General features: G+C 36.6%; 1 protein-coding gene across 1 annotated transcript in view; it reads right to left on the bottom strand.

Moving 5' to 3' along the window:
• Positions 1 to 1,522, bottom strand: part of LOC144976099 (uncharacterized) — a 9,677-nt gene extending 8,155 nt beyond the window's left edge. The window contains exon 1 of the mRNA XM_078920281.1: positions 1,456 to 1,522. The gene's annotated coding sequence lies outside the window, so the exon portion shown is untranslated. The remainder of the gene's footprint in view (positions 1 to 1,455) is intronic.
• Positions 1,523 to 18,587: the final 17,065 nt, after the last annotated feature.

Raw genomic sequence — 18,587 nt, 5'->3', positions numbered from 1 at the left:
AATAATAATAATAATAATAATAACAATAATAATGATGATGATGATGATGATGATGATGATGATGATGATGATGATGATGATAATAATAATAATAATAATAATTAATATTATTATTATTATTATTATTATTATTATTATTATTATTATTATTATTATTATTATTATTATTATTATTATTATTATTATTATTATTATTATGATATTAACCGCTCGGGAAACGATTGTATCCAAACTATACCCAATTGGGTGTATGGATTTAAAAGACAAAGATGTTTGCCGTTTCACGGCATATTATGATCTAATTATATCGACATTCTAATGACGTAATTCAGGCCATTCTGACTATTACCAACCAGCCTATGATGACCTTTCTTTCTTCCAAAATGTTGGCTGTAAAAATACAAACTTTTTGTTATCTTCAATATAATTTTTTCCCTCTTTGTCTTACGGTGTAGTTTCAATATTATATAATCATTTTTATTACCTATTCACAACGATGAGACAATGATTCCAATTTGTTAATTTTTTCACCACTGTGACATTAACTTAATTTCTAAAATAATTTTTCAAAATTATTAACGATCGCATGGTCACATTTCTTTGTTGATTGTCACAAATTCTTGATTTAACTCTTGACTTTATTCTATGTAGTTGTTCCCAGTTATGACGAGTAGGATGACAGACGGTGAGTAATTTTACTGGACGAGAGGTTTAGATTAGAACAATTTATTCCTGATTTCTTACAATCTAATTGCTGTTTCTTACAAGTGTAAATTCTAGCTGACTCGAATTAAGTTCGACAATTGTTTACTTTTTACAGTCTTGTGCTATGGGAACCACTTGAAAGAACCAGAAACAGAGGCAGGCAGAATACAACATACATTGGCGTCTGCCAGATGACACAGGAATGGACAACACCCGGGAGCTGCGTACACTCATGGAGGACAGGACAGAATGGCGAAGACTTGTGGCTCATGTTGGGCGCCCCAAAGGGCGGCTAAAGGAAGTAAGTAAGTACTTTATACAATATAATTGAATTGTCTTTAAAAATTAGATTCTAACTGACTTGTTTTAAGAAGGACAATTGTTTTCTGTATGCAATACAATTAACGTTTTCTTATAAGCGTATATTCTAGCTTACTTGTGTTAAGAATGACAATTGTTTACTTTAAACAATTTATTTAACTTTTTCTTTCAAGCGTAACTTGACTTATCTAGACTTAACTTGACGAAAAAGAGATTACTTTATACATGTTGATAGGCGTTTTAAGTTTCAAATAATTATTTCTGGTCTGATATTACTCAAATTACGTAGGACAAATGTCTACACATGTTGCTTAGCATCTGAAGTTATTAGAAATAGATTCTTGACTGAACAGACTCAAGTTACGGAGAACATGTGTTTACTGTATACAGTCAGATTGCTTGGTGATTTAAGTTACAAGTAACACATACTTGACTGCAAAGACGCCATATACGTAGGACAAGTGTACGCTTTATAAACATTGGTTGGCCTTTAAAGCCACAAGTAAAAGTTATTGGCATGATTGAGTCACGTAACACAACGATGTCCTTTATACAATTTGAGGGTTAAATCACAAGTAATATATTCTTGAATGCCAAGTTACGAAAAACAAGTATATTTACTTTATACAATTAGACTGACGCTTAAAGTTACATGTAATAGAAATTGAATATGCCAGAACAAATTTATTTTACGTAGGAAAAGTGAATATTTTCTAGAAATTGGCCGCGTTTTGTAGTTAAAGTAATAGAAACGACTTGACTGAACAGACTCAAGTAAATGAGGACAAGTGTTCATTCGTACAAGGTGATTGGCGTCTTTTGTTACAAGTAATAGATTCTTGACTGACTTGTCTCAAACCATGAAGGACATGTCTTTACTTAACCCAAGTTCATCTTCTTCTTCTTCTTCTTCTTCTTCTTCTTCTTCTTCTTCTTCTTCTTCTTCTTCTTCTTCTTCTTCTTCTTCTCCTCCTTTTTCTTTTTCTTATTCTTCTTCTTTTTCTGTTTATATCAGTTGTTATTTTGTTGTTGTTATGCTTGTTGATGTTGTTGTTGTTATAAATGTTGTTGTCAAAGATATTGTGATGAATATGTCTAAAACAAATATTAGGGCCAGTAAAAATTTTCTTTAACATTTGCAATATGCATTAAGTCTTGCCTTACTTGTACAGTGACTCTTCGGGACCCCTTAGACAATACACACACACACACACACACACATATATATATATATATATATATATATATATATATATATATATATATTATATATATATACATACACATATATATATCATATAAATAAACAATATATATATATATATATATATATATATATATATATTTATATATATTATATATATATATATATATATATATATATATATATATATATATATATATATATATATATGAAAGTGTTTGATAGGTTTGTTTTCCAATTTACAAAGGTGGTAGAAGGTGGACGCATTTAGTGTATTTGTAAATAATCACCAGAATACAGCTTGAAGATGAAAATATCTTATGTACGGCTCCTTTTATTGACTTCTTTTCTGGTTTCAACTAAATATTATTAAAAACTCTTAGATTTCAAGTTAGTAACATCATCATAGTTTGGATTATGGAATGTTTAACCATTATAGCCCAATACATAAAATTGACTGACACATTTTCCATTAAACACGGGAGCTTCTCAAGGTTGTGTTGTCACTAACACGTGATACCCTCAACATAAAGGCCAAAGGCGATGATCATTGGACAAATACTCTGTCTTCGATCTGCTTACCCTTAATCCCTTCCTTTCCAACAACCACCTCCAACCCTCCAGTTACTTTTCCGCCTCAGCTTTTGTATAATTCAAAAATACTGCGGCATCCGCATGCATCATCTTCCATGGTATCTCACGCCGAATCGGTTATGTGAGAACATCTTTTACTATTGTAAACATCAGTAGGCTGAGAGCAGATCCCTGGTGTAATCCAACTCTTACATTAAATGGCCCAGTTAAGCCAATCGCTGTCCTTACCACTGTCTTGTTTCCTTCGTACATATCTTGGATAACTTTGATATATTTCTCTGTTAACCCCTTTGCTCCTATCATATGCTTTCTCCAGTCAATGAACACAAACTGTAATTCTCTTTGTTTTCTCTATACTTCTCTGCAGTCACCTTTAGAGTAAATATCGCATCCGTTGTACTTTTACCAGCAACAACTCAAAACTGTTCTTCACTTATGTTTACATCTTTTATAATCCCCTCTTTCCCATAATATCTTCATTTTGTGGCTCATTAACTTGAAGCCCTTATAGTTGCCACATTCTTGAACATCTCCCTTAATTTTGAATATGGGGATCAACATACTTTTTGTCAATTATTCTGGCATTTTTTTCGTTTTGTGAGATATCGTTAAATAAACGAACCAGAAAATTTCACCCTTCATCTCCAAGTGATTTCCAGACTTCTGCTGGTATATCGGCTGGTCCAACTGCTTTCCTCCTTTTTATCTTGCTCACTGTATCTCACACCTCGTTCTTGCTTATCTCATCTACTATCCTCTCTTTAGGTTGTATAACTGCACTTCTCCTCTCCTTGTCATCTCTTCATCAGCGTGGTGTTCGTAGTATGTTTTCCGCCTTTCTTGAACCTCTTCATCTTTGCCCAATACTCTTCCATTTTCATCTTTGATCATCTTAATATGTTGTATATCTCTCCTTTTCGTGTCCCTCTGTTTCACTATTTTGAAAATATTTTTCTGGCCTTCTTTACTTTTTAATTGCTTATACATATCTTTGAATGCCTCGGACTTCATTTTTTGCAACGGTTCTTTTTGCCTCTTTCTTTGCCTGCTTATATTCATCTACTTTTATGTCATCCTTATTTGTCTCCATGTTCTATCTTGCTTCCCTCTTTTTCTTTATTGCTTATTGAACTTCTTCATTCTACCTCCATGTTTCTTTTTCAACATTTCCTCTTGCTGAGCTAACCCCTAGCAATTCTTTGGCCACTTCACGGATTGTATCAGAAATCATTAGTTCTTTTCCATTCCGTTGGGAATTCAGTCCCTGGTCTTCCTTTCACTGTTGTAGGAAATATTTCTCTTTGCTCTTCCTCTTTTAATTTCCACCATTTCTCTCACTTCGTTTCTCATTTATCTTCCTCTTTCCAAATGTCACTCTCGTAATAACAATCTTATGTTGCTCTGTCTCTCTCTCTGTCTCTCTCTCTCTCTCTCTCTCTCTCTCTCTCTCTCTCTTTCTTTCTTTCTTTCTTTCTCTCTCTCCTCTCTCTCTCTCTCTCTCTCTCTCTCTCTCTCTCTCTCTCTCTCTCGGCAAACTGCCACAATCTGATACTTCCTTTCCTTCAAATTTCTCCTCAAGCACAACAGGTAATCCATGTGTGTCTTTCTCACACCACTTGAATACGTTACGCTGTGTTCATCTTTCTTTTAAAATATGTATTTAGTATTGCCAGATCCATCCTTGTTGCAAATCTTCGCTTTCTTCATTCCTGCTGCAATACCCATGCCTTCCCAACCATCTCTTCTCTCCGATATTGCCTTCTCCAATGAACTCATTCAAGTCCGCACCGATGAAAACTCTTTCTGATTTGTCAAACATTTCCATTGTTCATCAATCTCCTTTCAAAAGTCCCCCTTCTTGTCTTGCGTACAGCCTGTCTGAGGTGCGTATGCACTCACGATAGTAATTTGCTCCATGTTGACTACAATCTTGGTCCACATATGTCTGTCGGACACACACAGAATGTTAATTTTTCGTCTTTCTATAGTATCAGCGATATTCATTGATTTGCCTGTCATACTTCCAACGTTCAAACTTCCAATCTTGATCTCCACTCCCATCCGTGTCCTCGTCTATCCTTTTATTGAGTTTTACTGCCAGGATGCCCTTCCTGAGCAAACACTTCCCATTAATCCGGGCTTGTGACCGGCCTCACAAGGTGCTGAGTTGCACCCCATAAAATGCCGGGTTATAGATTAACTCACTCAAGATTGTTAAATGTTGAACAGTTTTAGAAATGGGATTGTGGTTTTATTTTTTATTTTTTTTTATTTGGCTTGTAAACAAACTTCGTAGAGTTAGTTTGTGTTGAACCCATGACCTCAAAAAGCCGGGAGACGGACTCAGGATAGACACTACGTTTGAAATCAGTTTTTTGAGTGGTGTGTCGACTGTATAGCATCATGTGCGGCTATGTGGTCTTTTGGTATGACACTTGCTTTCGGGTCGGAAGGTCCTGGGTTCGAGCCTCGCAGAGTTTTGTCATTGGAAAAGGCTCTTTACTCACTTTCTCTCACCGTACTCAGGTGTAAAATGAGTACCTGGCCGTTAGCAGCATTGTCTTTGTCCGAAAAACTCTAATATCGCCTAACAGGCGGCATGTCCCGTCCTACATGTTAAATGTTGCTGCTGACCAGGGACCCCTTGTAAAGCGCTTTGAGCTCATTTAGTGGATATTGCGCTATATAAAGCTCACTTTTTTTCTTTTTTTATCCCTCTCGCGGTCAGGCGAAGTCATATCAGTTAGTTCGTGGGTTCGAGCTCCCATCGCCGGGGGGGGGGGGTTGATTGTCTATTGTCTTCTGGCACTTTTCTATTAATTTCATTTCCTGTAGTATGTAATAACCCAATCACTGTTGGGTGAACAGCTGAGGTTAGAAAAATCTGGACTACACCCGGGATCGATCATGGTGCCTTTGTGTTTAAAACGAATGCTCTAGCAAAGTCTGAACGTCCAGCCGATCCAGGTTATAAAAACAGCTTTCTGCAACGTAATGAATGAGGTCACGATGACATGCTAGGAGCCATCAGACTTAGACCCTTTGGACAGCATAAGAACGGACGCTTTCATCTTAGCTTGGTGCTTGCTATACTCATTCATTTCGTTGTTGTTTTTATAAAGTAAATACAATTCCTTCCAAGGGAGTTTTGACGAATCTTTAGACATAACTTCGAAACAAACACTTTCATTTAGATTGGATTTCAACAAGACATAATTTGTCATTTGTTGCCCTGGGATTTAATCAAAGACAGACCGGATGTATCACCATCCATGTGTGATCTCCATTTTGGAAGAACCCTTGACACGTTGTTTTCTATTTTACTCCATCTTGGCATCAGATTTAAACGTTTTCACCGAGAAAGGAAAACCGGTTATGAAGCCTCAAAGCTGATATGATAACGCGCTTCATTTTAAAAAGTCGAAAAAAATCCTACAAGCTTTAAACAAATTGAACAATTGGAAATATATAAGACATCCCAACGATATTAAAATTATCGTCGTTATTATTATTATTATTATTATTATTATTATTATTATTATTATTATTATTATTATTATTATTATTATTATTATTAATATTATTATTACTATTATTATTATTATTATTATTATTATTATTATTATTATTATTATTATTATTATTATTATTATTATTTTTATTATTATTATTATCATTATCATCATCATCATCATTATCATCATCAGCATTTTCATCATCATCATCATCATCATCATCATCATCATCATCATCATCGTCAGCAGATGCATTATCTCGTCGTCGTCATCTTTGTTGTCATCGTCAATTATTGACGTCATCAATACGACCATGAGCACTAATATTACTGTCGCGAGCATTGTTGTCCCTATCATAATCATAAGCATCATCATCATCTTTATCATCATACCATATCATCACCGTCGTCGTATTCGTCATCATCTTCATGAGCCTCGTTGTCGTTTACGTTGTCGTCATCATCATCATCATCATCATCATCATCATCATCATCATCATCATCATCATCATCATCATCATCATCATCTTCCTGTTCACCTTCATCATCATCGACATCGTCAATTATCGACGTCATTATTATTATTACTCCTATGAACAGCATTACTACTGCCATCGTCATCATACAATCATGTTACGATCACCATTGTATTGTCGTTAGTTTTACATTGATTACGATGTCATTCTAAGGGATTTCTATATCAATATCAATGTAATGTTGTTGTCATTGTAAGTTGCATTCATTTCCTCACGTTATAAAATTGATATCACCATGAAGGATTTGAGAGCAATTCAGATTGAGCGCTTTCATTTACTTCAACACACTAGAGAACCGTAGACCTAAACAAAAACACTATCCTTCCCACCACGACATCATAAGATATCGTCTCCTGGGCATTCTACGAAAGAATATAGATAATTCATCAAACAAGTTGTCTGATGTCAACAGGAATCACCAATGTTGTCCAAGTGAGCAAATGGGGGTTAATAGTCTTGCCCAAGGAAAAAGAGAAAGTGACTGAAATGGGGCTCGAACCGTAGGCCTTACTCGAACCAGGTCAATGCCTTAACCACCTGCTACTTTGCCCCCCCCCCTAGACTGTAGAACTAGCCTATACTCAAAGCCAGGTCCGATGTTTCTCATCGCTGAATACGTTAATTTGTTTAAGTTTAAATCCCAGTTTTATATCTCTGCAACATTGAAAAAGCAGTCAGTACAAGGATTGGACTTGCAGCTTGCACTTTTAGTCATAGTCATCAATTTGCGTACAAACCAGGACGTGGCGTAGAGGATGCCATTCTGCTGTTTACAAACAACATCTACAGGCATCTAGATCACGCTAAGAGCTATTGCAGATTGCTTTTTGCCGATTTTTCTTCAGCGTTCAATACAATGCAACCTCAGGTGGTTGTTCAAAAATTGGCTAGTCTGAATTTAAACAAGTATATAATTGCTTGGGTGCTCGAATTTTTTACGGAGAGAGCACAGTATGTTCAATTACGACAAAAAAATATTCCTGTATAATTACAAATACTGGTGCTTCTCAAGGTTGTGTACTATCCCCTGTATTATTCACGATATTCACGAATGACTGAAGAAGTCAAAACCTGAGTGTACGTTTAATAAAGTTTGCAGACAAAACCGCTCTTCAAGGCCTTATAACAAACGGCAAAGAAGTAGCTTATAGACAAGAAATTGATATATTTGTGTCTTGGTGTGATGTCCACCATCTAGAGCTTAACATAAGCGAGACAAAGGAGCTAGTGATTGACTTTAGGAGAGTGAAGGAACCGATAGAAGCGTTAAAATTAAAGGACCAATTCGTCCTGCGAGTTCCTCACTACAAATACCTTGGTGTAACGATTGATGACAGGCTCAAGTGGGATGAACACTTGAAAATAATTAAGCATAAGATGTGCAGACGTACTTATTTTTATCAAAACTTTCTCAATAGATAAAACCCTCTGCACATTATTTTATAAAGTAGTAATCCAAAGTGTCTTGTCATTTTGTATAACAGCTTGGGGAGTCAATTGCTTGGCAGTGGAATGGAACAAAATAAGTTAAAAATTTAAAAATCCATTAAATACTATATAAATGATGTTGACGATGTATATCTTTTATACGAGAAATTTTGTAATAGTAAAATAATTAAAATATTAAATAACCAGTATCATCCACTTAGACCATCGGTTATTATGTCAGAAAGGAGTGGTCGCCCTTTCTCTATTTCAACGAAAACAGAGAGACACAGAAAATCTTTTCTGCCGTCCAGTATTAGGCTTTATAACAACAAGCAATAGTAATTTTATATACTCATTTCGAGTTTTACTTCCAAATAATGTAAATATTAACTTATTAATTTATTTGTTTTGCAATCTTTTCAATTTTCAGTTTATAGTGACAGTTTAAACTATTTTACAGCGGTGAAATTATTCATATAACGCGAGGCTCTGGTTGTGGAACAGCTCCTTCACTATGTATACATAATATTTCCATTATCTTTTTATCTTATTGTGTAAATTATAACACGTCTGTGCAAAGAATTTCCTTTTTGGGATGCACTAAAGTATTATTATTATTATTATTATTATTATTATTATTATTATTATTATTATTATTATTATTATTATTATTATTATTATTATTATTATTATTATTATTATTTAATTGGCTCAAGAATATTTTGAAATCAACATCCTGCGCACCAACACCAAAATAATGATATATCAATCCAATCAATCCGTACGTTCTGTTCTACTATGTGCAACATAAACTTAGAGAATGAACAATAAGATAGAGAGTCGCCTCAGAGGGTTAGAACAAAGATGCCTCTGCAGAATCCTGAAACTTGGTTGGCAACAGCATATTCCTAATGAAGAAATATCCAGGCGTACAAGAATGAAAAACATTGTGGGTGAAATAAAGCACAGAAGATGGAATTGGCTGGGGCATATTCTCCTAATGAAAAAGTCCAGATGGCCTTACACAGCACTAAGATTGTCCCCACCGGGAAAGAGAAAGAGAGGCAGACCCATTGGGCACCTGCAGAAGGACAGTTAAAGAGGAGATGAAAGAGGTTGGAGAGACATGGAATGAGCTGAGCTGGCTGGCACAGGCCAGAGATGCCTGGAGGACCTTTGTTGGCGCCTTTTGTTCCACCACGGAACCAATACGATAAGTAAAAGTAAGTTTAAATCCTCGTTGGACTTGATCGAGAAAGCATCTACATGTAAACTTTGACATGACTTCAACACGACATCGCATCTTACCGTTTCAATATAGAGGGACGAAGTAACGATGATAATTGAACGTCGTTATTACTTCTCTGTTATTGAAATGCGTGTAATTTACAACACGGTATAAAAGAAATCATGGATTGAATTTGAACAGTAAACAAAAACGTGAGCTTTATATAGAGCAATATCCACTAAACGTGCTCAAAGCGCGTTACAAAGCGTCCCTGATCAACAAATACTAAAAAAAGAGTGAAGATGGAAGGACTTCGTATACGAATTTTCACTCTTTCGTTGGTATTTTCACGATCTGAGGCTTCAGGCAGCCCCAACCGTTTTCTACTTTTCCCTGATCAACAGCAACATGTAAAATATAGAACAAGTCATGAAATCTGTTAGGCGATATTACACTTTTTCCGACGGAGACATCACTGTTTTAAAAAAAACTCTCATACCGGGGACTTCGCGGTCCCAGGTTTGGGAGTTTGTTTTTTTTTTTTTTTTGTTTTTGCCAAGATGAGGGCCATTTAAATCGATCGATATTTGAAGGACGAGTTTCTGGCCAAATTTGAAAACATGGGTTTTTCCAGAGTACGGCATAATTGTCTGAGTGGAGTCTACCCAAGATCCTCTACTTCTTATAATGACCCCCCCCCGACCCCCCCCCACGGGTGGTGTACACTTCCCTGAGTCTCAGGTTCACTCCCCATTGTTGCCTACTTCCCATAACTTTGTCGGATATTGCCAGATTTCGTCGTGTATCGTCAGGTTTCGTAGAAAAGTAATTATTGCTTTTTTTTACGAATCCCGCCGATAACTGTAGTCTAAGGTTCACTCCTGACTGGTGTACACTTTCCTGAGTCTCAGGTTCACTCCCCACAGTTATCTACTTCCCGTAACTTTGCCGGATATTGTCGGGTTTCTGCGGGTTTCGTAAAAAAGCACTAATTCTTTTTACGAAACCCGCCAAAACCCAGTCCCAGGTTCACTCCCCAATGGTGTTCACTTCCCTGAGTCCCAGGTTCACTCCCCATTGCTACCTATTTCCCATAAATTTGTCGGGCTTTGTCGGGTTTCGGCGGGTTTCGGCGGGTTTCGGTGGGTTTCGTAAATAAGACCCCCCCCCTCTCTCTCTCTCTCTCTCTCTCTCTCTCTCTCTCTCTCTCTCTCTCTCTCTCTCTCTCTCTCTCTCTCTCCTAAACATGTTAATGAAAGCCAAGACTTAAATGAGGATCATTTTAGGTCCTGTATTCTTATCTGACCAAGACGGACCACTTGACCATAGCTTTATCACCATTGCATTTTGCTACATTAAATAAATGTCGATTTTTATGTGAACATAGCGTTCTGCAGCTAACTTTTACGTCAAATAAAATAATGTAACTTTTATATAGCGCAATATCCACTAAACGTGCTACAACGGATTCCCGGCCAACAACAACACTTAACATGTAGGACGTTACGACACGAAGTCTGTTAGGCAATAGTACTTTTTTTCGGACAGATACAACGCTGTTAGCGGCCAGGTATTCATTTTACACCTGAGTACGGTGAGAGAATGTGTAAGCAAAGGGTTGGTTGGATCCGTATCAGATGCTTAAGGGTCAAGTTCAACATTGTCCGGGTCATTTGCATCTAATTAATTATGAAAAGAATTGGAGTCATGTTTTGACGGCGTCATCTCAAGGGCTAGCTCTAGCTAACATAAAAAATAACATTTTATAATTATAAATATCTTTTTTTTTTATCTTTATTTGCTTTTAATTACATTTTTGCAAAACACCTGCGGCCCCTGACGCTCGGGAATAATTATGAATCGGGATTACACCACCCTGTAATTATTATTATTATTATTATTATTATTATTATTATTATTATTATTATTATTATTATTATATTATTATTATTATTATTATTATTATTATTATTATTATTATACGAGAAATTCCGACAAACTAATTGGGCTAGGGTTTATTGTGCAATACCATATCGGTATCGGATGCTGGTTTGATGGGTGGGAAAAAGGAATCGATATTAACGATACTATCATACCTTGACAAATTCGTTATCGATTTTTTTTTTTTCTTTTTACCTTTTTGTGGTCTAGTGGTATGGCAATCGCTTTTGGATCGAATTGGAAGGTCCTGGGTTTCAGCCTCGCTCGGCGCATGGTTGAGCGCCTTGGAAAAGGCGCTTTACTCACATTCTCTCACCGTACTCAGTTTTTAAAATGAGAACCAGGCCGTCATCAGTATTTTTAATAACAAACAGGCGTCTTGTCTCGTCTTACATGTTAAGTGTTGCTGTCAGCTAAGGACCCTTTGTAAAGCGTGTTGAGCATGTTCAGTAGATATTGCGCTGTATAAAAGCTAAGTTTGATTATCGGTTATGGAAAAATGAATCGATATGAAATTCACTCTGACGATATTATCATACCCAGACAAATCTCGTGATCATTGTGTGCGGCTATATGGTGTGACACTCGCCTTAGGATTGGAATGTCCTGGTTTCGAGTCCCTAGCGGCATATAGTTCAGTCTTTGTAAAAGGCCCCTCAAAAACTCGCATTCTCTCACCTTATTCGGGTGCAAAATGTGTACCTTGCTGTTAACAGCGTTTTGTCCGTCCGAAAAAAAATGCACTATCGCCTAACAGCAGTCATGACTTGTTCGACGTGTTAAGTGTTGTTGTTGACCCCATGTAAAGCGTTTCGAGCACATTTAGTAGATATTGCGCATATAAAAGCCCAGATGATGATGATGATGGTGATGATAATGATGATGATGATGATGATGATGATGATGATGATGATGATGATGATGATAATGACGATGATGATGATGATGATGATGATGATGATGATGATGATGATGATGATGATGATGATGATGATGATGATGATGATCATGATCATGGTGATGATGACTATGACGGCCTGAAGATGCTGAAAGTATTGATAATATAATTGAAACGCTGGCATAACTAGAAATATAATTATTTATGGACCAATTTTGTTTGAAGAAATACATCAAAGCGAGACGTTGTCACGACAATTAAAACGTCAAAGACTTGACATCACCTTTAACATTTTAGGCATCAAGAATTTTCCCTTAAAAAAAAACACTTCAGTGATTTTTTTTCTAAAATCCAAAATTGAATTACCGTCACTCCTGGTGTATCATGATATCGATTTTTCCATTGTAAAATTAATTCAATTGTTTTCACCTGGTGATAAAGGCCTGGTTGTCTCCCGTGTAAAATTGACTTTTATTTTTACCACTTTATGATTAATAATAATAAAAATAATAATAATAATAATAATAATAATAATATAATAATAATAATAATAATAATAATAATAATAATAATAATAATAATAATAAATAATAATAATAATAATAATAATAATAATAATAATAATAATAATAATAATAATAATAATAATAGTGCTGAAAACTTATATAGCGCTATAACTCCGAGACACCAGACTCTAAGCGATCAAGGCATTGATTTTTCCCTTGTGAAATTGAGTCGATCTTTATACCTTGGAAAATTTCAGGACATTACAATTTCCCGGTAAAATTGATTTGTTTGATCAATAATAGTAATAATAATCACTATAATTATAATAAAAGACACTGTTTGATCGCGTTCCATAAAGCAAATATCTCAAGTAATAATAATAACTATCATTTTAATAAAAGACACTGGTTGATCGCTTTCCGTAAACCAATTCTCTCAACGTGCTTCACAGATTTTAGATATTCTATTTTTAAAATTTGCCTAATTTTAAGTACAACAATATTGATTGAAAATAGATTTTGTAACAGTGCTCCTTAATATCTCAATGTGGTGTTTTCACAATATTTCATGGGTTCTGCAAACGACTTAAGAATTAAGACTTAGACCTAAGACCTATATTTATCATGTGATCGCTTATTATAGAAAGGGAATTCCCTATATATATATATATATATATATATATATATATATATATATATATATATATATATATATATATATATATATATAAATGAATGAATAATGGAATAAATGAATAAATACGTAAATAAATCATAAATAAACATTTCATCCACTTTATACCTACATTATCCATTGTTTTAAGGCCGTGATTCATGGGAAATGTAAAGACATAATTGATCGTATTTTCAGGTCTGATAACCGGTTCTAGCGTAGCCATTGTTATTTTATAGCCTGACACTGAAATCCAAAAGGACTGACAGTTTGATGTCATTATTTGGTTTTTGCACCGCCCAGTGAGTTGTCGTTAGTAGAGCTCATGGAAACAAGTTATTTCATTGGTCGAACTATTGAATACAATTCACGATTTGTTTTCTTTTGTGGCAAACGACTGGCATTTTGACGTCATTTTTTGGTCAGGATCAGGCCATAACTTTACGAAGGCCACGGTATCAGGCCATAACTTTACGAAGGCCACGGTTCAAGTGACAGGCTTAATATGTTAACGATGGCCACGGATGACCCCGACAGCAGACCTTTGGGGTTTTTTGGGTTGTTTTTTTTTTAAGGTCAACTGAATGTCCCAGTAGAAAATATATAGCATGCACTTAGAAAACAAGCTCACAACATTGCCTCCGGAAGTATAACAGACCGACACACAAAACTATGTATGACCTTGAACGTTTATAGTATGGATAATGCAGTTAAGTGAGAATGACTCATAAACGTGGATGGCAAAAAAAAAAAAAAAAAAAAATAACAAAGACTTAATTGACGTCAACTTCATTCTATCTAAAGGGAACATTTTTTAAAAAAACTGAGTCTGCCTTAGTGACTCTATGGTCTGCCTATAGATAGAACGAAGTTGACGTCACTCAGGTTTTTGTTATTGTTTTTTTTTTTTTATCATCCATGTATATGAGTAATTATCACTAAATTGCATTAACCAGACTATAAACGTTCAAGGTTACACACATTTTTGCGTGTTGGTTCGTTATATTATTTCCGGATGACAATGATGTGAACTTCTAAGCCAAGCGCATAATATCTATAGAAAGAACGAAGATAACGTAACTTTGGTCTTTGTTATTGTTTTTTGCTATCCGCGTTTATGAGTAATTTTCACTAAACTGTATAGATAGTTCAAAGATGACGTCACTCAGGTCTGTGTTATTGTTTTTTGCCACCCGCGTTTATGAGTAATGCTCACTGAACTGTATTAACCCGACTATAAAGTTCATGGATACACACATTTTTGTGTGTTGGTCCGTTATACTTCGGGATGGCAATGTTATGAGCTTCTTCGCCAAGCGCATACTATCTATAAACCAAACTATAAAACGTTTAAGGTTACACAGAGATTTGTGTGTTGGTCCGTTATACTCACGGATGGCAATGTTGTGAGCTTCTTAGCCAAGCGCATACTATCTATACTGCTGGTTCGTGGATCGTAGCCATCGTTAAGTAAAAGCCTGACACTGGCCGAAGCCATCGTTAAGTAAAAGCCTGACACTGGCCGTAGCCATCGTTAAGTTATTGTGGCGGGTTGCGTGTTACCTTTGTGGGATCGAGTCCAACCGATAGCTCAATGGTCTGGATTCGAACTAGTATGCGCGCTATGGCTCTCGTTACCAGCTGCACCACTCAACCTACATCACAAACGGCTCAGGTTTAATCTAGGGGTGATTAAGAATTGCCTTAGGGTCCCTTATAACTTAATTGTATTAATAACAAGTGAGTCAAGACAATAGTAACGCCCAATGCAATAATAACAATTCTATACATAAAATTTAATTAGATTGTACAGGAAAAGATAGAAGAATAAGTATTTATTTGATATCGGGAAGAATAGCTCTAATTGAGTGGATCTAATTTATTATATATTTATCTGTTACTTTGATATAATCATATGTGTCTGTGGAAAATACATTTGAAAATGGTATAAGCCCGTTTGGCTTATCTTTATCCCGTCGGCTTGCTTGACTGAGGCAAATGTATCAGCTAGTTCCAGGGTTGGCGCCTGCTTTGCAGAGTTTTCTGGACATCACAACAGTGTGTTGTAGTTAGGCTGACATCAGGGTTTTACCGCTGTTCAAGGACTGGGATGCAGGGATTCGGCACAACTGGGTGCTCCAATGACACGGAAAAGGACCAGGAAAATGGCCAGGATCAGGGTCAGGACAAGGACCTCCAGCCGAGATAGACAAACTTTTACAAGTTTGAAATTGGAGAGATAGCTCTTTTCTTTTGGGCTTCTTAGCGTGTGTGTGATAAGATTCATAGATGAATTTGGTTTTATGAAATGGAAAAGAGCGTCTGAATTATGGGAAAAGCCAATCAGAAGAATTTCCTGTTTTAGATAGCCAATGATATCCAGATGCGTTGGTAAGAAAGAATAACGGATAGATAATTACCGGAGAGCTAGACCTCAATTGTAATTTTAGCTACCCTTGAACGAGACAAGGCCTCAGGGCCTAGGGACGTTGGAGACTTGTTTGGGAAAGGTAATTAGCAGGTGGCATGAATACAATGGGCAGACAATTTGAACAGGTAAATAAGCCTTAAGCTGAAAGTGAGTGTTCCGTTATACAATGGAAATGTTTCCCACCTAACGACCAGAATTTCCGTTAGAAAGATTTGGAGCTTTATTGGAGAAAGGCTGTCCATGTTTTGATTATCTTACTCGAGGAGTTAATCTGCCTTGGCAAATATATATGTCTCGTCCACTAGGTTTGAAGTGGTTTTGAACGAGACGATGACGAATGATAAAGAAATCACGCAGTGAAAGAAAATCGCTCGTCACAGTTATAGCCTGACACAAGCCGTAGCCATCGTTAAGTAAAAGCCTGACACTGGCCGTAGCCATCGTAAAGTTATAGCCTGACACTGGCCGTAGCCATCGTAAAGTTATAGCCTGACACTGGCCGTAGCCATCGATTAGTTATAGCCTGACACTGGCCGTAGCCATCGTTAAGTTATAGCCTGACACTGGCCGTAGCCATCGTAAAGTTATAGCCTGACACTGGCCGTAGCCATCGTAAAGTTATAGCCTGACACTGGCCGTAGCCATCGTAAAGTTATAGCCTGACACTGGCCGTAGCCATCGTAAAGTTATAGCCTGACACTGGCCGTAGCCATCGTAAAGTTATAGCCTGACACTGGCCGTAGCCATCGTAAAGTTATAGCCTGACACTGACTGTAGCCATCGTTAAGTTATAGCCTGACACTGACTGTAGCCATCGTTAAGTTATAGCCTGACACTGACCGTAGCCATCGTTAAGTTATAGCCTGACACTGACCGTAGACATCGTTTAGTTATAGCCTGACACTGGCCGTAGCCATCGTAAAGTTATAGCCTGACACTGACTGTAGCCATCGTTAAGTTATAGCCTGACACTGACTGTAGCCATCGTTAAGTTATAGCCTGACACTGGCCGTAGCCATCGTAAAGTTATAGCCTGACACTGACCGTAGCCATCGTTAAGTTATAGCCTGACACTGGCCGTAGCCATCGTAAAGTTATAGCCTGACACTGACCGTAGCCATCGTTAAGTTATAGCCTGACACTGGCCGTAGCCATCGTTAAGTTATAGCCTGACACTGACTGTAGCCATCGTCATAGCCCGACACTGACCAAAAAATGACGTCAAAATGCCAGTCTTTTGCCACAAAAGAAAACAAATCGTGAGTTGTATTCAATAGTTCAACCAATGAAATAACTTGTTTCCATGAGTTCTACTAACGGCAACTCACCAGGCGGTGCAAAAACCAAATAATGACGTCAAGCTGCCAGTCCTTTTGGATTTCAGTGTCAGGCTATAACATAACGATGGCTACGGTTCTAGTGTCAGGCTATATGTTAACGATGGTTACGCACTGACCAAAAAATGACGTCAAAATGCCAGTATTTGGCCAAAAAAGAAAACAAATCTTGAGTTGTATTCAATAGTTTACCAATGGGACCACTTGTTTCCATGTGCACTACTAACGACAACTCACTAGGCGGTGCGAAACCAAATAATGACGTCAAAATGCCATTCTTTTTGGGTTTCAGTGTCAGGTATAACATAACGATGTTTACGGTTCTAGTGTCAGGCTATAACATAACGATGGCTATGGTTGGATCGAGGTTGGGTCTAGAAAAAAAAAAGGGGGGGGGGGGGGGGGGGGGGGGGGGGGGGGGGGGGGCAAATATGTGCACGTCGATATCAACTCTTCGCTGCCCGTTTGAAACAAGGGCTCTGTGTAACCTTAAACGTTTATAGTCTGGTAAATATAATTTAGTGAGAATTACTCATAAACGTGGATGACAAAAAACAATGACAAAGACATGAGTGACGTCATCTTCGTTCTATCTATAAGTTTGTTAACTTTGTGAATTCATGCCATTTTAAAGATTGAATCTAAAGGTCTTACTTAACTTGTGTCCTGAATTATAATGTAATATTATGTATCTCTGTATCATTGTGTAACGCTCATGTCACTTTTTTTACTTTTAATTTATGCACGAGTTGAATTTTAACTTTATCTTTCAACTTTTCATTGGACGTGCTTGACATTTTTAGGACTAGCAATTTGCATATTTTTTGCATATCTTACTTTGTGCATGCATATTCACCTTATCTCGATGCATATTTTTCGTTTTTAAAATGCATAAAACCGCAGGGCCATATTATTATGATGTAGTTGGTGAGAGAAAGAATGGTCAATGGGAGCGATCTATATTCACGTTTTCGTCAAACCAGGTCATCAATCACATGATTTGTTGCTGTACAACTATTGGATATTTCTTAACAAATTATGTAAACACGCTGTTTTGTTTACAAAAGCAATAAACATACCCATGTGTCAAGCTGAACCAAATGACCAATCGTGATGTTAGATATTTCGAAAGCTGTGAGCACTTTTCACTATGTGGGTCACTTTGAGCACATTTTGCAATGTGACCAATGACCTCGAGTACATGGAAAGTTAATATAGATCGCTCCCATTGGTATGAGTTATTGAAGATTACGGAATGTTATGTGATATGA

This window comes from Berghia stephanieae, chromosome 7 (assembly GCF_034508935.2).
Source record: "Berghia stephanieae isolate SIO BIC M18660-M18661 chromosome 7, UCSD_Bste_1.3, whole genome shotgun sequence".
Lineage (NCBI taxonomy): Eukaryota > Metazoa > Mollusca > Gastropoda > Nudibranchia > Aeolidiidae > Berghia > Berghia stephanieae.
This window is presented reverse-complemented; position numbering and strand designations above follow the sequence as displayed.